This window comes from Loxodonta africana, unplaced genomic scaffold (assembly GCF_030014295.1).
Source record: "Loxodonta africana isolate mLoxAfr1 unplaced genomic scaffold, mLoxAfr1.hap2 scaffold_39, whole genome shotgun sequence".
Taxonomy (NCBI): domain Eukaryota; kingdom Metazoa; phylum Chordata; class Mammalia; order Proboscidea; family Elephantidae; genus Loxodonta; species Loxodonta africana.
In genome coordinates this window covers 938,926-962,556 of record NW_026975102.1, presented here as the reverse complement: position 1 = coordinate 962,556, position 23,631 = coordinate 938,926, and the positions used below count along the sequence as shown (strand labels likewise).

The following is a 23,631-nucleotide window of genomic DNA, read 5'->3' as shown; positions in this document are numbered from 1 at the left end:
AAAGTGGTGTTGGAGAAGAATATTGGATATACCATGGACTGCCAATAGAACAAACAAATCTGTCTTGGAAGAAGTACAACCAGAATGTGCCTTAGAAGCAAGGATGGCGAGACTGCGTCTTACATACTTTGGACTTGTTATCAGGAGGGATCAATCCCTGAAGAAGGACATCACGCTTGGCAAAGTACAGGGTCAGTAAAAAAGAGGAAGACCCTCAATGAGGTAGATTGACACAGTGGCTGCAACAATGGGCTCAAGTATAATAACAATTGTAATGATGGTGCAGGACCAGGCAGTGTGTTTGGTTCTTTTGTGCATAGGGCTGCTGTGAGCTGGAACTGACTCGACCACACCTAATAACAGAACAACAACAGTGATGATGTCATCACCTCCATGATGAGCTTTGATATCAAAGATAATCCAAGAATTTCTGTCATTTAGTAGATTAATTTTTAATTGAACTATCGGTGGTTCGCATACTCAAGGATGCTGTATGAGGGTGAGTAGTACAGAAAAGTGTTTTAGAGATGGTAATTACCAACTCTATTAGTGTGATGGTTAAAGTTGTGTGTCACATTAGCTGGGCCATGACTTTCAGTGGTTTGGCAGTTATGACGTAGTTGGGCAGTCGTACGATGATGTGATCACCTCCATGATGAGATTCGATATAACATGATCACCTCCATGGTGGGATCTGCTGTGAGCAGCTGATTAGTGGAAAGGGAGTTTCCTTGGGAATGTGGCCTGCATCCAGTCTAGGTAGACTTCCTGGCAAGGCTCAAAGTTTTCGCTCACTCTGGATCCCTCAGCTGCCTCCTGTTGGTCTGATCTCTGGCTCTTGTGACTTGAGCTAGCAACTTACCTGCTGTCTTGCCAGCTGATCTTGGCATTCACCACCCTCTGCAGCCTGTGATCCAGAGCCCTGCTCTCTGGCCTTTCGACCTTGGGTTTGCCAGGCCCTGCAGCTGTGTGAATCAGGAGAAGCCTGTATCCTGGCCCATTAGAGCTATGATAAGATTTGGCCAGTGAAAAACATTGTTTCATGAAGTCAGTGAACAATGAATGAAATGCCGTCAGAAGAAGAACAAGTAAGCCAAGACTAGAAGCTGGGACAGAGAGTGCTCAGTCTGAATACTATGCTATGTCTGAACGGGAGGCATAGCATACACAGAGAAGACTAAATTTGTGAAGTACTGGCCCAGTGGTTAAGAACTCGGCTGCTAACCAAAAGGTCGGTCCTTCAAATCCATCAGCCGCTACTTGGAAACCCTATGACGCAGTTCTACTCTGTCCTATAGGGTCTACAAGTTGGAATTGATGCCCACAGGTGTGTGTGTGTGTGTGTGTGTGTATGTGTGTGTGGGCTAGTTGCTGCGAAGTCATTTCCAACTCATTGTGACCCCATGTGTTTCAGAGTAGAACCACATTCCATATGGTTTTCAATAGCTGATCTTTCAGACGTAGATTGACTAGACTTTCTTCCTAGGTGCCTTTGGGTAGACTTGAACCACCAATCTTCTGGTCAGCAGCTATCTCAGTTATCTAGTGCTGCTACAACAGAAATACCACAAGTGAATGTCTCTAATGAAGAGAAATTTATGCTGTCATAATCCAGGAGGCTAGAACTGTGGACCCTTTGGTTAGCAGCCGTAGCACTTAACCACCATGCCACCAGGGTTTCTAGCCGCATGATATTCGGAGCCGTATCACAGTCACGTCCATTTATTTGTGAAAGACCCCCACTGATTGCCCTTGTCATCGAAAACAAGAACTTAACAAAAATCAAGTTCTGACTTTTGCTTTGCGTGTCCAAGGAAGGCTGACACCACCTGACTGTCAGTGGAGGCTTGAGTGTTGCTGTCATGCTGAATAGTTTTCTGAGGAGCTGCCAGACCAGATGGACTAGGAAGAAAGGCCTGGCAATCTGCATGCAAAAATCAGCCAGTGAAAACCCTGTGGATCACAATAGCTCCATTTGCAACCCATCATGGGGCTGGTACAGGACCAGCCAGCGCTTTGTTTTGCTGTGTTTGGGATCCCTGTGAGTCGGGGGCCAACTCGACAGCAGCTAGCAACAACAGGAGCATTCAAGGAACGAAGATAAAAGATATGTAGATGTCATTGTGGGCTGCCGTCGAGTCATCCCCCGACTCATGGAGACCCTATGTATTACAGAATAGAACTACTCCACAGCCTTCTCTTGGCTGTAATATTTACCAAAGTAGATCACAGGCCTTTCTTCCACAGAACCTGTGGGTGAGTTCAAATAGCCACTCTTTAAGTTAGCCAAAAAATAAAAAATCAAACCTGTTGCCATTGAGTCGATTCTGACTCATCGTAACCCTATAGGACAGAGTAGAACTGCCCCATAGAGTTTCCAAGGAGTGCCTGGCGGATTCGAATTACCAGCCTTTTGGTTAGAAGCTGTAGCACTTACCCACTGAGCCACCAAGTTTCCTTTAAGTTAGCAGCTGATGGCAAATCATTTGTACCACTCAGCCTCCTCTGATAAAAGATAAACCTTGTGTAATTATAGGTAACAACTACGTCCCCTTTGGGAAAGCAAGCACATAATTAAAATCTGAACTGTTACCTAGTGTTATAATGGAAAAAGGGGATTATTGAAGGGCCAAAACCTTTTTCTTTTTTGTAATGGGAAGAGTTTGCTTCCTTGTTTTTCTTGCTTCACTCTCCCATCGGCTGCTCCCCCTACCTGCCCACATTTTTTCCCAAAAAGATGCCAGAAACAAACAAAAAAAAACCAAACCCACAGCCATCTAGTCCTTTCTGACTCATAGCTACCGTGTAGGACAGGGTAGAACTGCCCCATAGTGTTTCCAAGGCTGCGATTTTCTTTTTATCAGACTTCAGATGAAGGCTTACAGAACAAACTAGCTTCTCCTTAAACATTTAGTGCACATATTCTTTTATGACATTGGTTAACACCCCCATGACTTGTCAACACTCTCCCTTCTCAACCTTGGGTTCCCTATTACCAGCTTTCCTGTCCCCTCCTGACTTCCATTTCCTGCCCCAGGGCTGGTGCTCCTCTTCAGACTCATTTTGTTTTATGGCTCTGTGTAATGTTTGGCTGAAGGGTGAGCCTTAGGAGTGACTTCATTACTGAGCCAAAAGGGTGTCTGAGAGCCATACTCTCAGGGTTTCTCCAGTTTGTCAGGCCAGCAAGTCTGGTGATTTTTTTTCAAATTAGAATTTTGTTCTACATTTTTCTTCATTTCTGCCTGGACCCCTGTACTGTGATCCCCGTCAGAGCAGTCAGTGGTGGTTGCCGGGTACCATCTAGCTTTACTGGACTCAATCTGGTAGAGGCCGTGGTAGATGTTCCCCTGGACTTTCCTTTTTTTATAATTTCTATTGTGCTTTAAGGGAAAGTTTACAAATCAAGTCAGTCTCTCACACAAAAACCCATATACACCTTGCTACACACTTCATATTACTCTCCCTAATGAGACAGCCCACTCTCTCCCTCCACTGTCTCGTTGTATGTCCATTTCACTAGCTTCTAACCCCCTCCACCCTCTCATCTCCCTTCCAGGTAGGAGATGCTAACATAGTCTCAAGTATCCACCTGATCCAAGAAGCTCACTCATCACCAGCATCCCTCTCCAATCCGTTGTCCAGTCCAATCCATGTCTGAAGAGTTGGCTTCAAGAATGGTGCCTGTCCTGGGCCAACAGAAGGCCTGGGGGCCATGACCACCGGGGATCTTCTAGTCTCAACCATATCATTAAGTCTGGTCTTATAAGAATTTGGGGTCTGCATCCCACTGCTTTCCTGCTCCCTCAGGGGTTCCCTGTTGTGTTCCCTGTCAGTGCAGTCATCGGTTGTAGCCAGGCACCATCTAGTTCTGGTCTCAGGATGATGTAGTCTCTGGTTCATGTGACCCTTTCTGTCTCTTGGGCTTGTAATTACTTTGTGTCCTTGGTGTTCTTCATTCCCCTTTGATCCAGGTGGGTTGAGACCAATTGATGCATCTTAGATGGCTGCTCACTAGCGTTTAAGACCCCAGATGCCACCCTTCAAAGTGGGATGCAGAATGTTTTCTTAATAGGTTTTATTATGCCAATTGACTTAGATGTCCCCTGAAACCATGGTCCCCAGACTCCTGCCCCTGCTACACTGGCCTTCAGCGCATTCAGTTTATTCAGGAGACTTCTTTGCTTTTGGTTTAGTTCAGTTGTGCTGCCCTCGCCTGTATTGTGTGCTGTCTTTCCCTTCACCTAAAGTAGTTCCTATCTACTATCTAGTTAGTGAATGCCCCTCTCCCACCCACTTTCCCTCCCCCCTCTCGTAACAACAAAAGAATGTTTTCTTCTCGGCTCAAACAGTTTCTCAAGTTTTTATAATAGTGGTCTTATACAATATTTGTCCTTTTGCAACTGACTAATTTCACTCAGCATAATGCCTTCCGGTTTCCTCCATGTGATGAAATGTTTCACAGATTCCTTGCTGTTCTTTATCAATGCATAGTATTCCATTGTGTGAATGTTCCATAATTTATTTATCCATTCACCTGTTGATGGGCAACTCAGTTGCTTCCATGTTTTTGCTATTGTAAACAGTGCTGCAATAATCATGGGTTTGCATATATCTGTTCATTTAAAGGCCCTTATTTCTCTAGGATATATTCCAAGGAGTGGGATTGCTGGATCGTATGGTAGTTCTATTTCTACCTTTTTTTTTTAAATAATTTTTATGTGCTTTGAGTGAAAGTTTACAAATCAAATCAGTTTCTCACACAAAAACCCATATTCTCTCTTTATTTTAAGAAACTGATACCGTTATGACTTTGCAAAACAAACTTTCCAGTTGAGAAATGCTGCTATTGCTATATCCATTATGGGTGTTGAAGAATTTTGCAAAGAAAAAAATACACATTTTATAAATCTTGCATACGATAGTAATTATATTTTCCTTTTCATTTCAGATCAGTCAGGTATAAATAGCCTCACATTCACCGTGACTCACGACGTGGCTCGTCTTGTCCTGTGCAAAGCGAGCCAAAACGTGTCGTAAGATTGAGTATACCCTTGAATTTGTGTCAAGGTCTTTGAGATTGCTCTCACCGCTGACGGATATTGGCAATAGTCCAATTAACTTTGAAGACATGGCAGCAAAGAACAGAAAGAGAGCGCACAAATTTTTAAGTATTTCAAAATGAAACCCATGGTGTTCTATGAAGGGCCTGGCGACAAACATCATAGGGTAAACTAATAAAATTATTTCTCACTACATTGTAAACACTATTCCTTTTAATTACCTCACAACTGAAGAAGAAATTACATGGGCCAAATAAAATTTCTTTTTTTACTTACTCATTTTCAAACATAAATTTTTGTGTTAACTTTCAAATTCGAATGTAAATTTTATTTTATAAATTTTACTGGTTTCATAAATTTTCTTTATTTTCCATTATTTAAATGTATTGGCTATGGACATGTTATCAGGAGGGATCAGTCCCTGGAGAAGCATATCTTGCTTGGTAAAGTAGAGGGTCAGCAAAAAAGTGGAAGACCCTCAACAACGTGGACTGACACAGTGGCTGTAACAATGGGCTCAAGTGTACAATTATTGTGAGGATGGCACAGGACTGGGCAGTGTTTCGTTCTGTTGTACTTAGGGTTCCTGTGAGTCAGAACCTACTCGAAAGCACCTAACAACAATAGTGGCAGAACAGAAAAATTTTTTAAATGCCATAATATGGATATACCATGTAAAACGAAATGGCAACATCTAACTAGAGTGCAAAAAATGAAAACCTGAGAAGATGAAAAGAAAATAATTTGTGAATCCCTAAAGACAATTCCAGAATTAACTCCCTTTTTAAAACATAATGAAGGAGAAGAGAGTTCTTTCCTTGAACACTTGAGTTTAGTGGGTGCAGATCATTGTACTTGCACCAATGGTTCTGAAATTACAAATAGCAATACAACTGTAACAGAATTTGTTCCAAATTCTGCATGCATTCCTTGAGGTAGTAAAAAATTAATAATGGCGTAGAAAGTGAAACGATCTTAGCATCTGAAATTGTTGCATCTGCAGACCACGAAAATAACAGAAACACAGATCCTACTTTGGGGAATAACTTTTCTTGTAATGATGTAAATTATCAGATTGAAAGAAGGCCAAGTGATTGTCAGCATCACAGTGGTCCATTTGAAAATTCATGCCAAAATTTTCTGGGTGGTAAACAAACAAATATCTGTAGCCAGAAGATATTTCTAGGGTGCAAAGCTAGTAGTGGAAATTATGAGAGGGAGTGGCTACCGTCTTCTCCATCAGTGGGTTCTGCATATTGTTTTGTTTGCAAACTATTCAGTCCTAAATCATTTAATTCCTGATTTGCTAAGAGTGGATTTAGCAACTGGCACAACTCAAATATGATCGATAAACATGAAAACAGTTCAATGCACAGAAGTTGTATGTTGTCGTATTTAAACTAAAGACATGGCTTTGGCTTAACTCATGGACTAGAAACATAAATTAACGAAGATTGTCAATACTGGAAACTCATTTTGCAATGCATTATTGTTGTCATTCTAACAATCGCTGAATTCGGACTACCGTTTTGAAGAAGAAATGAAGTGTTTGGGTTACCACAAAATGGAAATTTTGGGGGTTTACTTGAACTTGTTGTTCAGTTTGATGCACTTTTAGTGGGTCAGATCTCAAAATATAATAACACAGGAAAGCAACCCATCGTATGTCTACAAAAATGTGTGAGAAATTAATAAATGTAAAAAGTGATAAAGTTTGATCAACTATTTTCAGCAAAATAAGTATAGCTCAATCCTTCAGTTTATCTGTAGATTCCACTCATGATCTTTCTCATATAGAGCAGCTAAGTATTGTTTTAAGATACATATCTACAAGAGATGGAAAAACCTATTGAGCGATTTGTTACAATTACTAGCTTAAAAATTCATACCAGTGAAGGAGTGGCAAATCAAGTACTTCACTATGTATGCAAAGTTTACAAAATCAGTTTTTCTAAGTGCAGAGGCCAGTCCTATGACAATTCTGCCAGTATGTCAGGGTATTATAAAGACATGTAACAGAAAGTTTTAGAACGTAATGAATATGCCATTTTCTAGCCACATTCTATTCATTCACTTAATCTTGTAGGACATAGCTCAGTAGATTGTTGTCCAGATATAGTTGAGTTTTTTCTACTGTTCAGTTACTCTACATATTTTTTGCCTCCTCTACTCACCAATGGACAGTTTTTAAAACATATTTAGACAATGACTGAGTATTAAAACGTCTTTCTAATACTTGTTGGAATGCACATATTGTAGCAACAAGTGCAAGTCTGAAATCCTACGCTAAGATTCTAGATGCCTTAGAAAGCACTGCTGAAGACCAGACACAAAAAAAAGGGATTCCAAAAGAGAACGTGAAAACATTATCAACAAAATGCAAACAATGGAGTATGTACTTATGATGGTTATGTAAGATAATATATTGAAATACCATGGCTTGGGTCAGGTATACCTTAGCCCTCAAATTGATGTCTTTGCTTTTTAGCACTTTAAAGAGATCTTTTGCAGCAGATTTGCCCAATGCAATGCATCATTTGATCGTTTGATTTCTGGACTGCTGCTTCCATGGGTGTTGATTGTGATGCTCCCCCAAAATATGTGTCAACGTGGCTACACCATGGTTCCCTGTATTATGTGATTGTCCATCATTTTGTCATCTGATGTGATTCTCCAATGTGTTGTAAATCCTACCTCTATGATATTAATGAGGCACGATTAGAGGCAGTTACTATAGTGAGGCTGGACTCAATCTATAAGATGAGGTTGTGTCTTGAGTCGATCTCCTTTGAGATATAAAAGAGAGAATTGAGCAGAGAGTCATACCACCAAGAAAGCAAAGGTGGTAGTAGAGTGCATCCTCTGGACCCGGGGTTACTGTGATAAGAAGCTCCAAGACCAGGAGAAGATTGATGAGAAGTACCTTCCACCAGAGCCTACAGAGAGAGAAAACCTTCCCCTGGAGCTAATGTCCTGAATTTGAATTTATACCTTACTAGACTGTGAGAGAATAAACTTCTCTTTGTTAAAACCATCTTCTTGTAGCATTTCTCTCATAGCAGCACTAGATAACTAAGGTAACCTCTAAAAACAAAAACCAAACCAGTTGCCCTGGAGTCGAGCCTGACTCATGGTGACCCCATGTGTGTCAGAGTAGAACTGGGCTCTGTAGGGTTTTCAGTGGCTGATTTTTCAGAAGTAGATTACCAGTCCTTTTTTCTAGGTTCCTCTGGGTGGACTCAAATCTCCAGCCTTTGGTTTAGCATCCAACTTCCTTAGCTGTTTAAACCATCCAGGGACTCCACAGATATTAGGAATCAAAAAAAATATCAAAACTTTTTGCTTTCCAGTGGATTCTGACTCATGGCTCCCCATGTGTGTCAGAGTAGAACTGTGCTCCATAGAGTTTTCAGTGGCTGGTTTTTCAGAAGTAGATCACCAAGCCATTATTTCATGGCACCTCTGAGTAGGCTTGAATTTCCCACCTTTGTGTTACCAGCTGAATGCTTAACCATTTGCTCCACTCAAGGACTCCACTTGGAGCCATTAAGTGGGTGGTAATTTAAAAAAAATTTTTTTTTTAATTTGTTATGACAACAATAATGATAATACCCAGCTTGCACAGTTTATGAAGCCCTTCTTGTTGTTAGTTGCCCTCAGATCATTCCAAATCATGGTGAAGAACTGGCCTCCAAAGGGTTTTCAATGGCTGTGAACTTCTAGAGGCAGATTGCCAGGTCTTTCTTCCAAGGCACCTCTGGGTTGGTTTGAACCACCAACCTTTCGGCCACTAGTCAGGAATGTAAACATTTGCACCACTCAGAGACTCCTATGAAGCCCTTGAAGTAACAAATTAATTGGTAAACTATTGAGGGAGCTGAGATTCTCTTAGTTCAATGCTGGAAATGTCAACATTTCCTCCTGGAACTTTAAGCTGGTAGGAAGGTTACGAAAGGCCAATTTAGAGAACTGACCTGGAGTTATTTCAAATGGTTTTTATTGCCCTTGTAAGCAACTCTTCTGGATAAAGTACTACTTTTGTCAAAGACCCAACTCAAAACCAGCCAGGGTGACATCCGAGGACAATTTCCAGACCTAATTTACCCACAGAGCCTTCACCTTAGAGTACGTCATAAATCTCCCCCATCCTCAAAGGTCCAAGACTCTAGTGGAAGCTCTTTGTGCTTACCGTTGATATTGTAACTCACAGTATCACTTACAGAAAATTAGCTCTACCTCTACAGACTGGAGGGTTGATTTTTACTCCCCCCTGGGGTTGCCTTGTGCTTCTCTCAGCCAGTCCTCTTCTGCCTGCTTAGGCTCAGCCAGTTAATGCCCCATCAATATTTAAATTTCATTGTCTTTTTCTGCTTTTGTTCTCAACAGGATCCTTTAGCCCCAAAGAAAAGTGCTCAACTTTTGGTTCACTGCTAAGCTGTTGTTATTGGGTGCTTTGGAGTTGATTCCAACTCACAGGAACCCCATGTGAGAGAATACAACTGCCCTATTGGGTTTCCTTTTTTTTTGGGGTTCCTAGGTTGTCATCTTTCCTTTGGAGATATTATCAGGAGGGGCCAGTGCCTGGAGAAGGACGTGTTTTGTAAGGTAGAGGGTCAGTGAAAGAGAGGAAAGTCCTCAACAAGATGGATTAACACAGTGGCTACAACAATGGACTCAAGCATAACAACGTTTGTGAGGATGGCGCAGGACTGGCAGTGTTTCTTTCTGTTGCACATAGGGTCGCTATGAGTCCGAGGTGCTTCGATGGCACCGAATAACAATCGTCTTCTTTTTTTTTCACAGGAGCAGATAGCTAGGCCTTTCTCCCTTGTAGCCACATGGTGAGTTTGAACTGCCAACCTTTTTGTTAGCAGCCGAGTGCTTAACTGTTATGCCTCCAGAGGTCCTTCACTGCCAAAAAGAAACCAAACCTGTTGCAGTCCAGTCAATTCCACTCATAGCGACCCTAAGGATTCAAACTGCCAACATTTTGGTTAGCAGCTGCAGCTCTTAACCACTACGCCATCAAGGTTACCAAGCATAATAATTATGTAAGCTTTTCACTACTGACATTCAACAGCATGATTTATCATCAGTCTGCTATTTAATTTGTATTAATAATTCTTCATTCTACAAACCTTGACTCAGAGCCTACCATATTCTGGGATGCACTAGAAGACTGTACAGAAATAAACAGGAAGGGGTAAAAGTCTAGCAGGGGAGCTAGGCTTTCCAAATGTACAGTGCATGCCACCTGGAATACAAGCGTGCCATCTACAATGCTGCTAAATCTCCTGGGGACGGTCAGAAAGGTGTCCTGGAAGGGGGAGCATGTAATGGGTCTAGACGAGAGAGCAGAAGGTTCTCAAGAACATGCCAAGGGGAAGAACAAAATCACTCAGAGAGACTAACAAAGGAACTGCTTGAAGGTCGTGAATAGGTAGTATAGTCTGAGGAAGGATGTGTGTAGAGAACAGTCTACTACCCATCTATCAGTCTGTCCTAATGTAGTGGCTTGGGTGTTACTGAAATGCTGGAAGCTATGCCACTAGTATTTCAAATACCAGCAGGGCCACCCATGGTGGATAGATTTTGGTAGAGCTTCCAGACTAAGACAGACTAGGAAGAAAGGCCTGGCCATCTACTTCCGAAAATGAACCAGTGAAAACCATATAGATCAACACAGAACATTGTCCAATTTGCTTGCCTTGGACACGTCATCAGAAGGGGTCAATTGTTGGAGAAGGACATCATGTTTGGTGAAGTAGAGGGCCAGCAAGGGCAGGGGAGACTACATTTTGATTATCCATTCATCTGTTGATGAACACTTAGGCAGTTCTGTCTTTCGGCTATTATGAAAAGCTCTGTAGTGAACATTGGTTTACAGGGTTCTGTTTGCATTCTTGTTTTGGCTTCTTCTGGGTGCATGCCTAGGACTGGGTTTGCTGGATCTTGGGGTCATCATATGTTTAACTTTTTGAGGCACGGCCAAAACTGTTCTTGCACAGTGGCTGTAGCATTTTACACTCCCGCTAGCAATGCAGGAAGGCCTGGTTGCTTTAGAATCTGCTAGAGCCATCTACACAGGGAAAGCAAGATTCAAAGACTTTGAAAATGTCTGACCAATAAGGAAACTTATATGTAAGTCTGGAGTGTGTGTGTGTGTGTGTCTGTGCATATAGATAGGGAGAGAGAGAGACAGAGGAAAGAGACAGAGGCTGGGTTTATCCATGCTGGAAAAATTAAACATGATCTGCAGGGTCATTTTAATTCTAAGTGAGCAAATTCAATTTCCTGTAGAAAAATTCTACAGCCAAAATGAAGAAAAGCATATCACCTGCTGCAGACATGTTTTGCGAGATTTTTCATTATGATGGGCTTCACGGTTAGAGGCTGTGTTCCTGAGAGGTGAAATAAAAATGTTGCCATTAGGAATGGCATATCTAGGAGACTTTTTGAGAAAAGAGGAAAGTAAATGTCTGTAAAAGGAAAAAAGAGACAGTTCTTATACAGACTTAAATACAATTGTGGCCCCCGGCTCCCTGGCCACCCGAGAGGGCTGCTCGTTCACTGTATTCCTGTGGTTGTAGACAGAACATTCTCTCACCTTCTCTTCCCACCTTGCTCAGAAGAACAATGATCAGAATAGACCCTACATTCTCAAGATGCTTTTATCAATGCAATTCTTTGTTTCTAAAGAATTTTTTTTTCCAATAACAATAGAATTACATGAATTTTTTTTAATGCAAGTTTGGATTAAAGTTTCAAAGTTTCCTTCTGGCACAACCTAAAGGTTTGTGGTTCAAGCCCACGCAGCACTGCTGTGGAAGAAAGGCCCGGCACTCTGCTTCCAAGAAGGTTACAGCCAAGAAAACACTGTGGGGCAGTTCTACCCTGGGTTTGCCACGAGTCAGTGTCAACTGGCAACTGTTTCTGTTTTTTTAGGTGACATAGGTGGAGTTCCTGCGTGACACGACAGGATATACATTTGTATGCATGTATATTTTATGTACGTGTGTATATATATATGTGTGTGTATATGTATAAGGAGCCCTGGTGGCACAGTGGTTAAAGCACTCAACTGCTAAATGAAAGGTCGGCAGTTTGAAAGCACCAGCAGCTCCTTGGGAGAAAGGTGCAGCAGTCTGCTTCTGTAAAGATTTACATTCTTGGAAATCCTCTCAAGTCACTATGAATTAGAATTGACTCAACAGCAGTGGATTTTTTTTCCTTTTTTGTATATGTGTGTGTGTGTGTGTGTATATATATATATATATATATAAATCTATCTATGTATGTTTATGTCTGTCATTGTTGTTAGGTGCCGTTGAGTTAGTTTGAACTCATAGCAGCCCTATAGGACGGAGTAGAACTGCCCCATAGGTTTTCCAAGGAGGGGCTGGTGGATGTGAACCGCCCACCTTTTGGTTAGCAGCGCAATGCTTACCCAGGGCCCCACCAGGGCTCTGTATATAAGCATATGCGCATGCTTGGCTCCCCCCACATGTCTGTCAGTTTGACGTACTGTAGGGGTTCTTACACCAAACTTTTGACACCTCCTTTAACAATACTTTAAATCATTTCAAGCCCAAAATGTGTCATTTCTCCTTTTCCGTAACCAGCCCTGGATTTGCTCATTCATTCTTAGCATGCTTGAGATCACTCTGATTCCCACCTCCTCCCTGGCTACCTTCCATCCCCGTTTGTCTTTAAGGCGCATTGTTCCTCATATGAGGAAAGAGAAGCTGGTTCCTCTGCCAAGGAAACCCCCGACCTCTGGAAAAGCTCTCAGAGTCTCCCAAGTGTGTGCAAATAAATTAATTCACTTTAATAGTATAGAAAAAGGTCTGGGAGGCTTGTTTTTACACCAGCCCTGAGAGGCCTGAGAGGCACTTAATTTCAGCTCGCTGAATTGAGCATTGGATCTTGCTAAGTGGTGAAGCGCAGCTCAACCTCGGGGCTTTTCTGAACAAATAACTCTTCTACAGAAACTACAGGTAATTGGAAGGAATGGATTTCTCCTGATTATCCCTTTGGCCCTGAAAGCAGCAGAAGCCCCCGAGGAGGCGTCTGGGCGCCCTGCTCCTTGCCCCGAAAGGCACCCAGAACATAATGGGAGTGACAGGCTACACTGATCCATTATGGACACACTGCCAGGGCGCAGCCCCACAAGGCCTTCGCAGAGACAGACACTGTGTTTCTGAACGCACTTTTTTAATTCGCAGTTAGTTTGTGCATCAAGGCAAGGAGGAGACAACCGTGAGGGTGCACGTCTGATATCTGTTCCTTTCCCCAACTCGCAGCGAGTAAGGCTTGTCCTTGCTGAGAGGGGTGGAGGGGTGGCTGGAGGTGTTCCAGACCTGCATGCCTAGGCCATCCCCCAGGCAAGGGTTCAAAGGGGAGAGGACGACCTACCTGGGGGGGTGGTTACCGAAGTCTTGACACTGGTCATACTGGTGGCTGCGGTCCGTCCCCCTGCACCTCTGTGGCTCTGCGGGGGGTACCTGGAGGGTAAGGCGGAGAAGCCCGGTGAACCACGCGGCGCTGGTGCTAATCAGAGGCCGTATGTATTCCGGCGTTGCGGGGCAGCCGGCCAGCTGTCAGGTTTGCTTCCTCGCCATACCTAGCGTGCAGTGCAGAGGGGTCGCCAGAGCATGGCTGGCGCTGCAGGGATTGGTTCCAGGGCAAACTGGAGCCATGGAGGTTTCGCCGGAAGCACCTGGGAACCTGGGGCAGGGAAATAGGGGGTCTCTGCGACTAAGCGATAGGGCACGCGGGTCTAGGCGGGCGTCGAGGCGGGGCCTACCTCACTGGATTCACCTCAGTGGTGGTGCAGCAGTCTGTCGCCCGCGGGCCCTCTGAGACGGCTCCCAGGGCCTTCCCAGATCCACCTGCCCACCGGGTTGTCGCAGGGCAGGTCCACGCCCGAGATGTCGCCCAGGTGGGCCAGCAGCAGCTGCGAGAGCCTTCGATGAGCGTGTTGGTTCCAGTGCACGCCATCTGCCTGCCTGTGCTGCCGGAGTGCCGGAAGTGGAAATTCAAGTCCAGCACGTCGAAGCGGAGCCTGCTGGCCTCAGCGGCGCTGTAGAAGTTGGCCTCCACCACATCATCCCGCAGGCACGAGGTCGGGGGCATGCCCTCAGGCGGGAGGAAACCCCCCGAGACTGTCTCAGCCATTGGCATGGCAGTGTTCCACACCACGAGAGAGGACTCGGGCAGGACCTAGCGAAGGCACCAGAACAGGGTCTCCAGGTTCCTCCTGTAGCTCCACATGGAATCCTGGCCATACCTGGACAGGTCCCAGAGGCAGGAGTTCATGATGACCGCGTCTGGGCCGTGCTCGCCCCTCAGCAGCTCCAGCAGGACTTTCTCCACGTACCGGGAGTAGGCGCGCGTGAGGAAGTAGAAGCGCACAAGGTGGTGTTTGGAGCAGAACTCGCGGACTTCGCGGTAGTGGGTCCCGTTGTGCATACGGCCCCACCAGCCGCCGTGCAGCAGCCTGTCCTGCTCGAAGCTCATCTGGCCCTTGGCCTTCAGGGGACTGCTTGAGAGCAGGCAGTCCTTCTGCAGCAGGAGCACCAGGTCCTTGTACACGGCCCTCTGCACCGAGTCCCCGATGACGACCACGAACTTGTTGTGCCGCAGCTGCCGGACTTCGGACGCCCTCACGTGGACCATGGTGGCTGGGTGAAGGTGGCCTAGCTCCTGCCTTCCCTCAGGGCGGGTCCCGAAAGAGCTCTGGACCGAGGGCTGAGGGGCTGCTGCCAGAGACGGAGAGAAGGCAGGCAGGCTGGCTGGCTGGCGGTTGTGGGGCGGCCGGGCGGGCAGACGGGGGCTGTTTAATGCCGCTGGACTGGCCTGGGCCTGGACGGGGAGGAGAAAGGGGGCAGCGTCCGGGGCCCTGAAAGCGTTCTGCCAATCCTTAGGCCCACGGTGTGACCTCTGAACCCACGGCCCTGCCCCCGTACCCGGCTTGGCTCCCCTTGGTGGAGGGCAGCGGTGCTGACACTGATGCTGTTGGTCTGGATGGTTGTAGGCTGTTTCCGCCTCAGCCACCACCTGTGCTCCAGGCACTGGGACAAGGTCTGTCCACTGGGAGAACCAGGCCACTTCCAGGGTCGTGGCCCAGTCGGTGGTGGATCCACACCCAGGATTTCCAGGCAGTGTAGGCGAGAATACTCAGGAAAACATACTCATCTTAGTTCCACGGTGCTTTCGTCTTTGTTTTCGTTTTGTCTCTCTCTTCCCAATCCCATTGTGAGTACCCTAGCCCTCCTGAGAAATGACAAGAACACATCCCATGACCTGATCACTGTCTTTGTCCCAGGGTAAAGTCTGGAGACCCCTTCTAACACAGTGTTACAACCGGGGTGTGGGAATCCATACCCACAAGGTACTGGCCATGATGGTATCCCCAAGCAGTCCACCCTTCACACTTCCATCTGCACACCCAGTGCTCCTGAGCTGAGGCCTGGCCACCACACAGCTCCTCTGCATTTATCCAGCATTGCCCTTTGGAGAATCGATGCAAAGGAACCCTACGGTATGTAACGTAGGTGGACGTTTTACCCTTCCTGGGCACCACCTTCTGGGCAGTCATTCTGCTTCTCTGGGGATCCCCCCGGGGTGTCCAGTGTAGAACTCCTGCCGTCCACCACCTTTTTGCACTAACAAACGGCCTCTGGTGTGGTTCAAGCAGGGTAAGCTTAGTATGCAACTTCTGGCTCTTACAAATTAGGCTCCTATTACACTTTTGTAGGTGGACTTGTGCAAAAAGAGAGCTCCAGCTCTCAGTAAAAGCCCTGAGCTGCACTTGTCTGCTGGTGTGGTGGTAGAACAATCGTTGCTTTGGGAAATGCTCAGACCCTTTTCCACAGTGGCTCCACCAGCCATTAGATCTGTTAATTTTAACATGCTCACTCCTTAAATTATGACACTATCTTCTGGGTGGCCCAAACCATTAAACATATGACTGCTAACAGAACGATTGACAGTTTGAGTCCACATAGAGGCCCCTCAAGTGAAAGTTCTGGCTATCTACTTCCCAAAGGGCATAAACTTAGAAAACAAAAAAACCTGTGGAGTACATTACTACTCTGCAATATCTGGGGTTGCTATGAGCCAGATGTACTGGTCAGTACTTGCTCCATGTACAATGGTCAGTACTTGCTCCACGTACAATGACTTCCTCTCCATTGAATATAAATGTTGACGTCCTGGCTGAAAGCACCATTCCTAATTCTTACTAAGATGTAGCATGATTTCCTTATCCCTTACATACAACTGTTTGTTTTTACATACTGGTGCTGGATTCCTGGCTGAAATCCAAGGCCTAATTCTCAACAGGATATTGACATCAACTTTGATAAAAGAACCCTTCCCTTCCCTCTCTTTAATATAGATGCCAGTATGGGGCATGGTTCTGTAACAACCATGCCCCATTACTTCATAGGGTGTTGATTTAGTCTCTTGGCTCTGTGAATCATGAACTTCTCTATTAGCAGATTCTGGCTGTAACACTCACGTCATATTCCTTATTAAAAAAATATGTGCATGTAACAAGCTCTGTGAACCCTGGCCTCTTGTCTGCTTGAATAGGATGCTAGCTTTCTAACCATACTGCCTTTGACTATTTCATTACCAGAATATGGGTCAAGCTCCTGGCTCTGTGAAACCTGATCTTTTTTGTTATTCTTTTTCCTTTGGATATGGTTGCTAACTTCCTTTTTGTAACAACCATGACATAATCTTTACTATTATGTCAATATCTTAGTAAAGACATAGATATTGTTTTAAGGTTATGGATATTCCCTTTCTAGCTGTGTTTAAATGACCCTTTTCTCACTAGTACATACGTTAAAGCTCTTCTTTATGAATCCTGCCTTCATGTTTCTCTGGGTATAGATGCTAATTTCCAGGCCTCACAAGCCATGTATCTTTTTTTAAGTAGGTTATTAAGGCAAATTTCCTTTCATATGGACTCTGACCATCTTTAATCATGAATATGAATACTACCTATCTGGCTGTACTTACTGTGGCCCCCTTTTCCCTTGGCTATGTTTTATGGATGCATTTTTCTGGCTCAATGAACCCTGACCTTCAGTCTCCCAACATAGGAGTTTCTTGACTCTAACAACCACGGCCTGTTTAATACTCAGATCCAGTTTCAGGTTTTTACTCGGATTTGCATTCTTTAAACTCTGTCTTTACGTTTCATAGGATATGGATTCTAGCTCCCTGGCCATGAGAACCATGGACCATTTTCACTAAAATATGGATGTAGGCTGTTAGCTTTATGAACCCTAATCTGTTTTTGTCCATGAACGTGGTTGCTACTTACCTGCTTGTAGGAAACATAACACAATTCTTAGCACAATTTGAGTCAGACCAGGGCTTTATGAACCCTGATCTTCTCTTAAGTAGTATGTGAATGTAGCTTCCTGGCTTTAAGAAGCATAATGTATCTCTTATTAAAATATGATTTTGGGCTCATGATTCTTTGAACCCTAACCTCCTTTCTCCTTGTATATGGAGGTTGTAACATTGTGCCCCTCACTTTATGTTAGGATTTGGATGAATTCCAGGTTTTATTAATTCTGACCTCTTATTTCTTTGGCTATAAGTGCTAACTTTATGGCTGTAATGACCTTGACTTCAATATTATTACTATATTCTAGGTAAATATTTAGTCTTAGAGCTTGTTTTAACCCATCGTGTTTTTCTTTGGGTATGCATGCTAACCTCTTGACTGTAATAAATATGCCGTATTTACTGCTGCCCATTACTATTGCCATCAAGTGGTTTCTGATGCACAGCAACTCTATAGGAAGGAGTAGAACTGCCACATGGTTTTCAAAGGAGCGTTTGGTGGATTTGAACTGCTGACCTTTTGGTTAGCAGCTGTAACTCTTAGACACTGTGCCACCAGGGTTCCTATTGGGATGTGGATTTAGTTTCCAAGTACACATATCTTGAGTTCTTCTTCAGTTGGATATAGATGCTAATTTCCTGGCTGCAATAACCATGACCTGTTTCTTGCTATGATATTAATGCAGGCTCCTGCTGGTATGAACTTTGGCCTCTTATTTTCCCTTAGATAAGTTTTCTAGCTGTCTGATTGTAATACTCTTTGAAGATTACATAACAGGATATGTATCCACGCTACCATCTTTGTTGTTGTTGTTTGGTGCTGTTTAGTCCATTCTGACTCATAGTGACTCTGTGTACAGCAGAATGAGACACTGCCTGTCCCTGCGCCATCCTCAAAATGGCTGCTATGTTTTTTTTAATAATTTTTATTGAGCTTTACGTGAACATTTACAAATCAAGTCAGTCTGTCACATATAAGCTTATATACACCTTATTCCATACTCCCACTTACTCTCCACCTAATGAGTCAGCCCTTCCAGTCTCTCCTTTTGTGACAATTTTGCCAGTTTCTAACCCTCTCTACCCTCCTATCTCCCCTGCAGACAGGAGATGCCAACACAGTCTCAAGTGTCCATCTGATACAAGTAGCTCACTCTTAGCCACCATCTCTCTCCAACCCATTGTCCAGTCCCTTCCATGTCTGATAAGTTGTCTTCGGGAATGGTTCCTATTCTGGGCCAACAGAAGGTTTGGGGACCATGACAGCTGGGATTCCTCTAGTCTTAATCAGACCATTAAGTCTGGTCTTTTTATGAGAATTTGGGGTCTGCATCCCACTCATCTCCTGCTCCCTCAGGGGTTCTCTGTTGTACTCCCTGTCAGGGCAGTCATCGGTTGTGGCCGGGCACCATCTAGTTCATCTGGTCTCAGGATGATGTAAGTCTCTGGTTCATGTGGCCCTTTCTGTCTCTTGGGCTCATGGTTATCTTGTGACCTTGGTGTTCTTCATTCTCGTTTGATTCTAATGGGTTGAGACCAATTGATGCATCTTAGATGGCCACTTGTTAGCACTTAAGACCCCAGACACCACATTTCAAAGTGGGATGCTGAATGTTTTCATAATAGAATTATTTTGCCAATTGTCTTAGAAGTCCCCTTAAGCCATAGTCCCCAGACCCCCGCCATGCTCCACTGATGTTTGAAGCAATCAGTTTATCTCAGAAACTTCTTTGTTTTGGGTCCAGTCCAGTTGAGCTGACCTTCCGTGTATTGAGTATTGTCCTTCCCTTCACCTAAAGTAGTTCTTATCTGCTAACTAATCAGTAAATAACCCTCTCCCACCCTCCCTCCCTCCTCACCTTGTAACCACAAGAGTATGTGTTCTTCTCAGTTTATACTATTTCTCAAGATCTTATAATAGTGGTCTTATACAATATTTGTCCTTTTGCCTCTGACTAATTTCGCTCAGCATAATGCCTTCCAGGTTCCCCCACGTTATGAAATGTTTCACAGATTCGTCATGGTTCTTTATTAATGTGTAGTATTCCATTGTGTGAATATACCACAATTTATTTAACCATTCATCCGTTAATGGGACACCTTGGTTGCTTCCAGCTTTTTGCTATTGTAAACAGAGCTGCAATAAACATGGGTGTGCATATATCTGTTTGTGTGAAGGCTCTTAGTTCTCTAGGGTATATTTCGAGGAGCGGGATTTCTGGGTTGTATGGTAGTTCTATTTCTAACTGTTTAAGAAAACGTTAGATAGATTTCCAAAGTGGTTGTACCATTTTACATTCCCACCAGCAGTGTATAAGAGTTCCAATCTCTCTGCAGCCTCTCCAACATTTATTATTTTGTGTTTTTTGGATTAATGCCAGCCCTGTTGGAGTGCGATAGAATCGCATCATAGTTTGAATTTGCATTTCTCTAATGGCTAATGAGCGAGAGCATTTTCTCATGTATCGGTTAGCTGCCTGCATATCTTCTTTAGTGAAGTGTGTGTTCATATCCTTTGCCCACTTCTTGATTGGGTTGTTTGTGTTTTTGTGGTTGAGTTTTAACAGAATCATACAGATTTTAGAGATCAGGCGCTGGTCAGAGATGTCGTAGCTGAAAATTCTTTCCCAATCTGTAGGTGGTCTTTTTAATCTTTTAGTGAACTCTTCAGATGAGCATAGGTGTTTGATTTTTAGGAGCTCCCAGTTATCTGGTTTCTCTTCGTCATTTTTGGTAATGTTTTGTATTCTGTTTATGCCTTGTATTAGGGCTCCTAAAGTTGTCCCTATTTTTTCTTCCATGATCTTTATTGTTTAATCTTTAGTTTAGGTCTTTGATCCACTTGGAGTTAGTTTTTGTGCATGGTGTGAGGTATGGGTCCTGTTTCATTTTTTTGCAAATGGATATGCCAGCACCATTTGTTAAAAAGACTATCTTTTCCCCAATTAACTGACACTGGCCCTTTGTCAAATATCAGCTGCTCATATGTGGATGGATTTATATCTGGGTTCTCAGTTCTGTTTCATTGGTTTATGTGCCTGTTGTTGTACCAATACCAGGCTGTTTTGACTACTGTGGCTGTATAATAGGTTCTAAAATCAGGTAGAATGAGGCCTCCCACTTTCTTCTTCTTTTTCAGTAATGCTTTGCTTATCTGAGGCTTCTTTCCCTTCCATATGAAGTTGGTGATTTGTTTCTCCATCACATTAAAAAATGTCATTGGAATTTGGATCGGAAGTGCATTGTATGTATAGATGGGTTTTGGTAAAATAGACATTTTTACTATGTTAACTATCCATGAGCAAGGTATGTTTTTCCACTTAACTAGGTCCTTTTCAGTTTCTTGTAGTAGTACTTGTAGTTTTCTTTATATAGGTCTTTTACATCTTTGGTAAGGTTTATTCCTAAGTATTTTATCTTCTTCGGGGCTACTGTGAATGGTACTGATTTGGTGATTTCCTCTTCGATGTTCTTTTTGTTGATGTAGAGGAATCCAAGTGATTTTTGTATGTTTATCTTATAACCTGAGACTCTCCCAAACTCTTCTACGAGTTTCAGTAGTTTTCTGGAGGATGCCTTAGGGTTTTCTGTGTATAAAATCATGTCATCTGCAAATAGTGATAACTTTACTTCCTCCTTGCCAATCCGGATACCCTTTATTTCTTTGTCTAGCCTAATTGCCCTGGCTAGGACTTCAAGTACGATGTTGAATAAGAGCGGTGATAAAGGGCATCCTTGTCTGGTTCCCGTTCTCAAGGGAAATGCTTTCAGGCTCTCTCCATTTAGAGTGATGTTGGCTGTTGGCTTTGTATAGATGCCCTTTATTATGTTGAGGAATTTTCCTTCAATTCCTATTTTGCTGAGAGTTTTTATCATAAAAGAGTGTTGGACTTTGTCAAATGCTTTTTCTGCATCAATTGATAAGACCATGTGGTTTTTGTCTTTTGTTTTATTTGTGTGGTGGATTACATTAATGGCTTTTCGAATATTAAACCAGCCTTGCATACCTGGTATAAATCCCACTTGGTCGTGGTGGATTATTTTTTTGATATGTTGTTGAATTCTATTGGCTAGAATTTTGTTGAGGATTTTTGCATCTATGTTCATGAGGGATATAGGTCTGTAATTTTCTTTTTTTGTGATGTCTTTACCTGGCTTTGGAATCAGGGATATAGTGGCTTCATAGAATGAGCTAGGCAATATTCCATCATTTTCTATGCTTTGAAATACCTTTAGTAGTAGTGGTGTTAACTCTTCTCTGAAAGTTTGGTAGAACTCTGCAGTGAAGCCATCCGGGCCAGGGTTTTTTTTTTGTTGGGAGTTTTTTGATTACTGTTTCAATCTCATTTTTGGTATGGGTCTATTTAGTTGTTCTTCTGATTGTGTTAGTTTAGGTAGGTAGTTTTTTCTAAGAATTCATCCATTTATTCTGGGTTTGCAAACTTGTTAGAGTGTACTTTTTCGCAATAATCTGACATGATTCTTTTAATTTCAGTTGGGTCTGTTGTGATGTGACCCATCTCGTTTCTTATTTGGGTTATTTGTTTCCTTTCCTGTATTTCTTTAGTCAGTCTGGCCAATGATTTATCAATTTTGTTAATTTTTTCAAAGAACCAGTTTTGGCTTTGTTAATTCTTTCAATTGTTTTTCTGTTCTCGAATTCATTTAGTTCAGCTCTAATTTTTATTATTTGTTTTCTTCTGGTGCCCGATGGATTCTTTTGTTGCTCACTTTCTATTTGTTCAAATTGTAGGGACAGTTCTCTGATTTTGGCTCTTTCTTCTTTTAGTATGTGTGCATTTATCATTACAAATTGACCTCTGAGCACTGGTTTTGCTGTGTCCCAGAGGTTTTGATAGGAAGTATTTTCCTTCTTGTTGCTTTCTAAGAATTTCTTTATTCCCTCCTTAATGTCTTCTATAACCCAGTCTTTTTTGAGCAGGTTATTGTTCAGTTTCCAAGTATTTGATTTCTTTTCCATAATTTTTGCGTTATTGATTTCCACTTTTATGGCCTTGTGGTCTGAAAAGATGCTTTGTAATATTTGAATGTTTTGGATTCTGCAAATGTTTGTTTTAAAACCTAATATGTGGTCTATTCTAGAGAATGTTCCATGTGCACTAGAAAAAAAAGTATACTTTGCAGCAGTTGGGTGGAGTGTTCTGTATAAGTCAATGAGGTCAAGTTGGTTGATTGTTGTAATTAGGTCTTCCGTGTCTTTATTGAGCTTCTAACTGGATGTCCTGTCCTTCTCCAAAAGTGGTGTGTCAAAGTCTCCTAGTATAATTGTGGAGGTGTCTATCTCACTTTTCAGTTCTGAAAAAGTTTGTTTTATGTATCTTGCAGCCCTGTCATTGGGTGTATAAATATTTAATATGGTTTTATCTTCCTGGGCAATTTTTCCTTTTATCATTATGTAGTGTCCTTCTTTATCCTTTGTGGTGGATTTAACGTTAAAGTCTATTTTGTCAGAAATTAATATCGCTACTCCTGCTCTTTTTTGCTTATTGTTTGCTTGATATATTTTTTCCATCCTTTGAGTTTTAGTTTGTTTGTGTCTCTAAGTCTAAAGTGTGTCTCTTGTAGGCAGCATATAGACGGATCGTGTTTCTTTATCCAGTCCGTGACTCTCTGTCTCTTTATTGATGCCTTTAGTCCATTTACATTCAGCGTAATTATAGATAAGCATGTGTTTAGCGCTGTCATTTTGATGCCTTTTTATGTGTGTTGTTCACAATTTCATTTTTCCACTTACTTTTTTGTGCTGAGACATTTTTCTTCGTAAATTGTGTGTTCCTCTTTTTCATAGTATCTGACTTTATGTTTGCTGAGTCGTTATGTTTTTCTTGGTTTTTATTTTGAGTTGTGGAGTTGTTATACCTCTTTGTGGTTACCTTACTATTTACCCCTATTTTTCTAAGTAAAAACCTAACTCGTATTGTCCTATATCGCCTTGTATCCCTCACCATATGGCAGTTCTATGCCACCTGTATTTAGTCCCTCTTTTAGATTATTATGATCTTTTACATATTGACTTCAATGATTCCCTGTTTTGAGTGTTTTTTTCTTTTTAAAATTAATATTAATTTGTTTTTGTGATTTCCCTATTTGGGTTGATATCAGGATGCTCTGTTCTGTGACCTTGTGTTGTGCTGGTGTCTGATATTATTGTTTTTCTTATCAAACAATTTCCCCCTTTAGT

General features: G+C 42.8%; 1 pseudogene; it reads right to left on the bottom strand.

The window, feature by feature from the left end:
- Positions 1-13,881: 13,881 nt before the first annotated feature.
- Positions 13,882-14,952, bottom strand: LOC135229558 (PC-esterase domain-containing protein 1B-like; annotated as a pseudogene).
- Between the last annotated feature and the right edge of the window lie 8,679 nt (positions 14,953-23,631).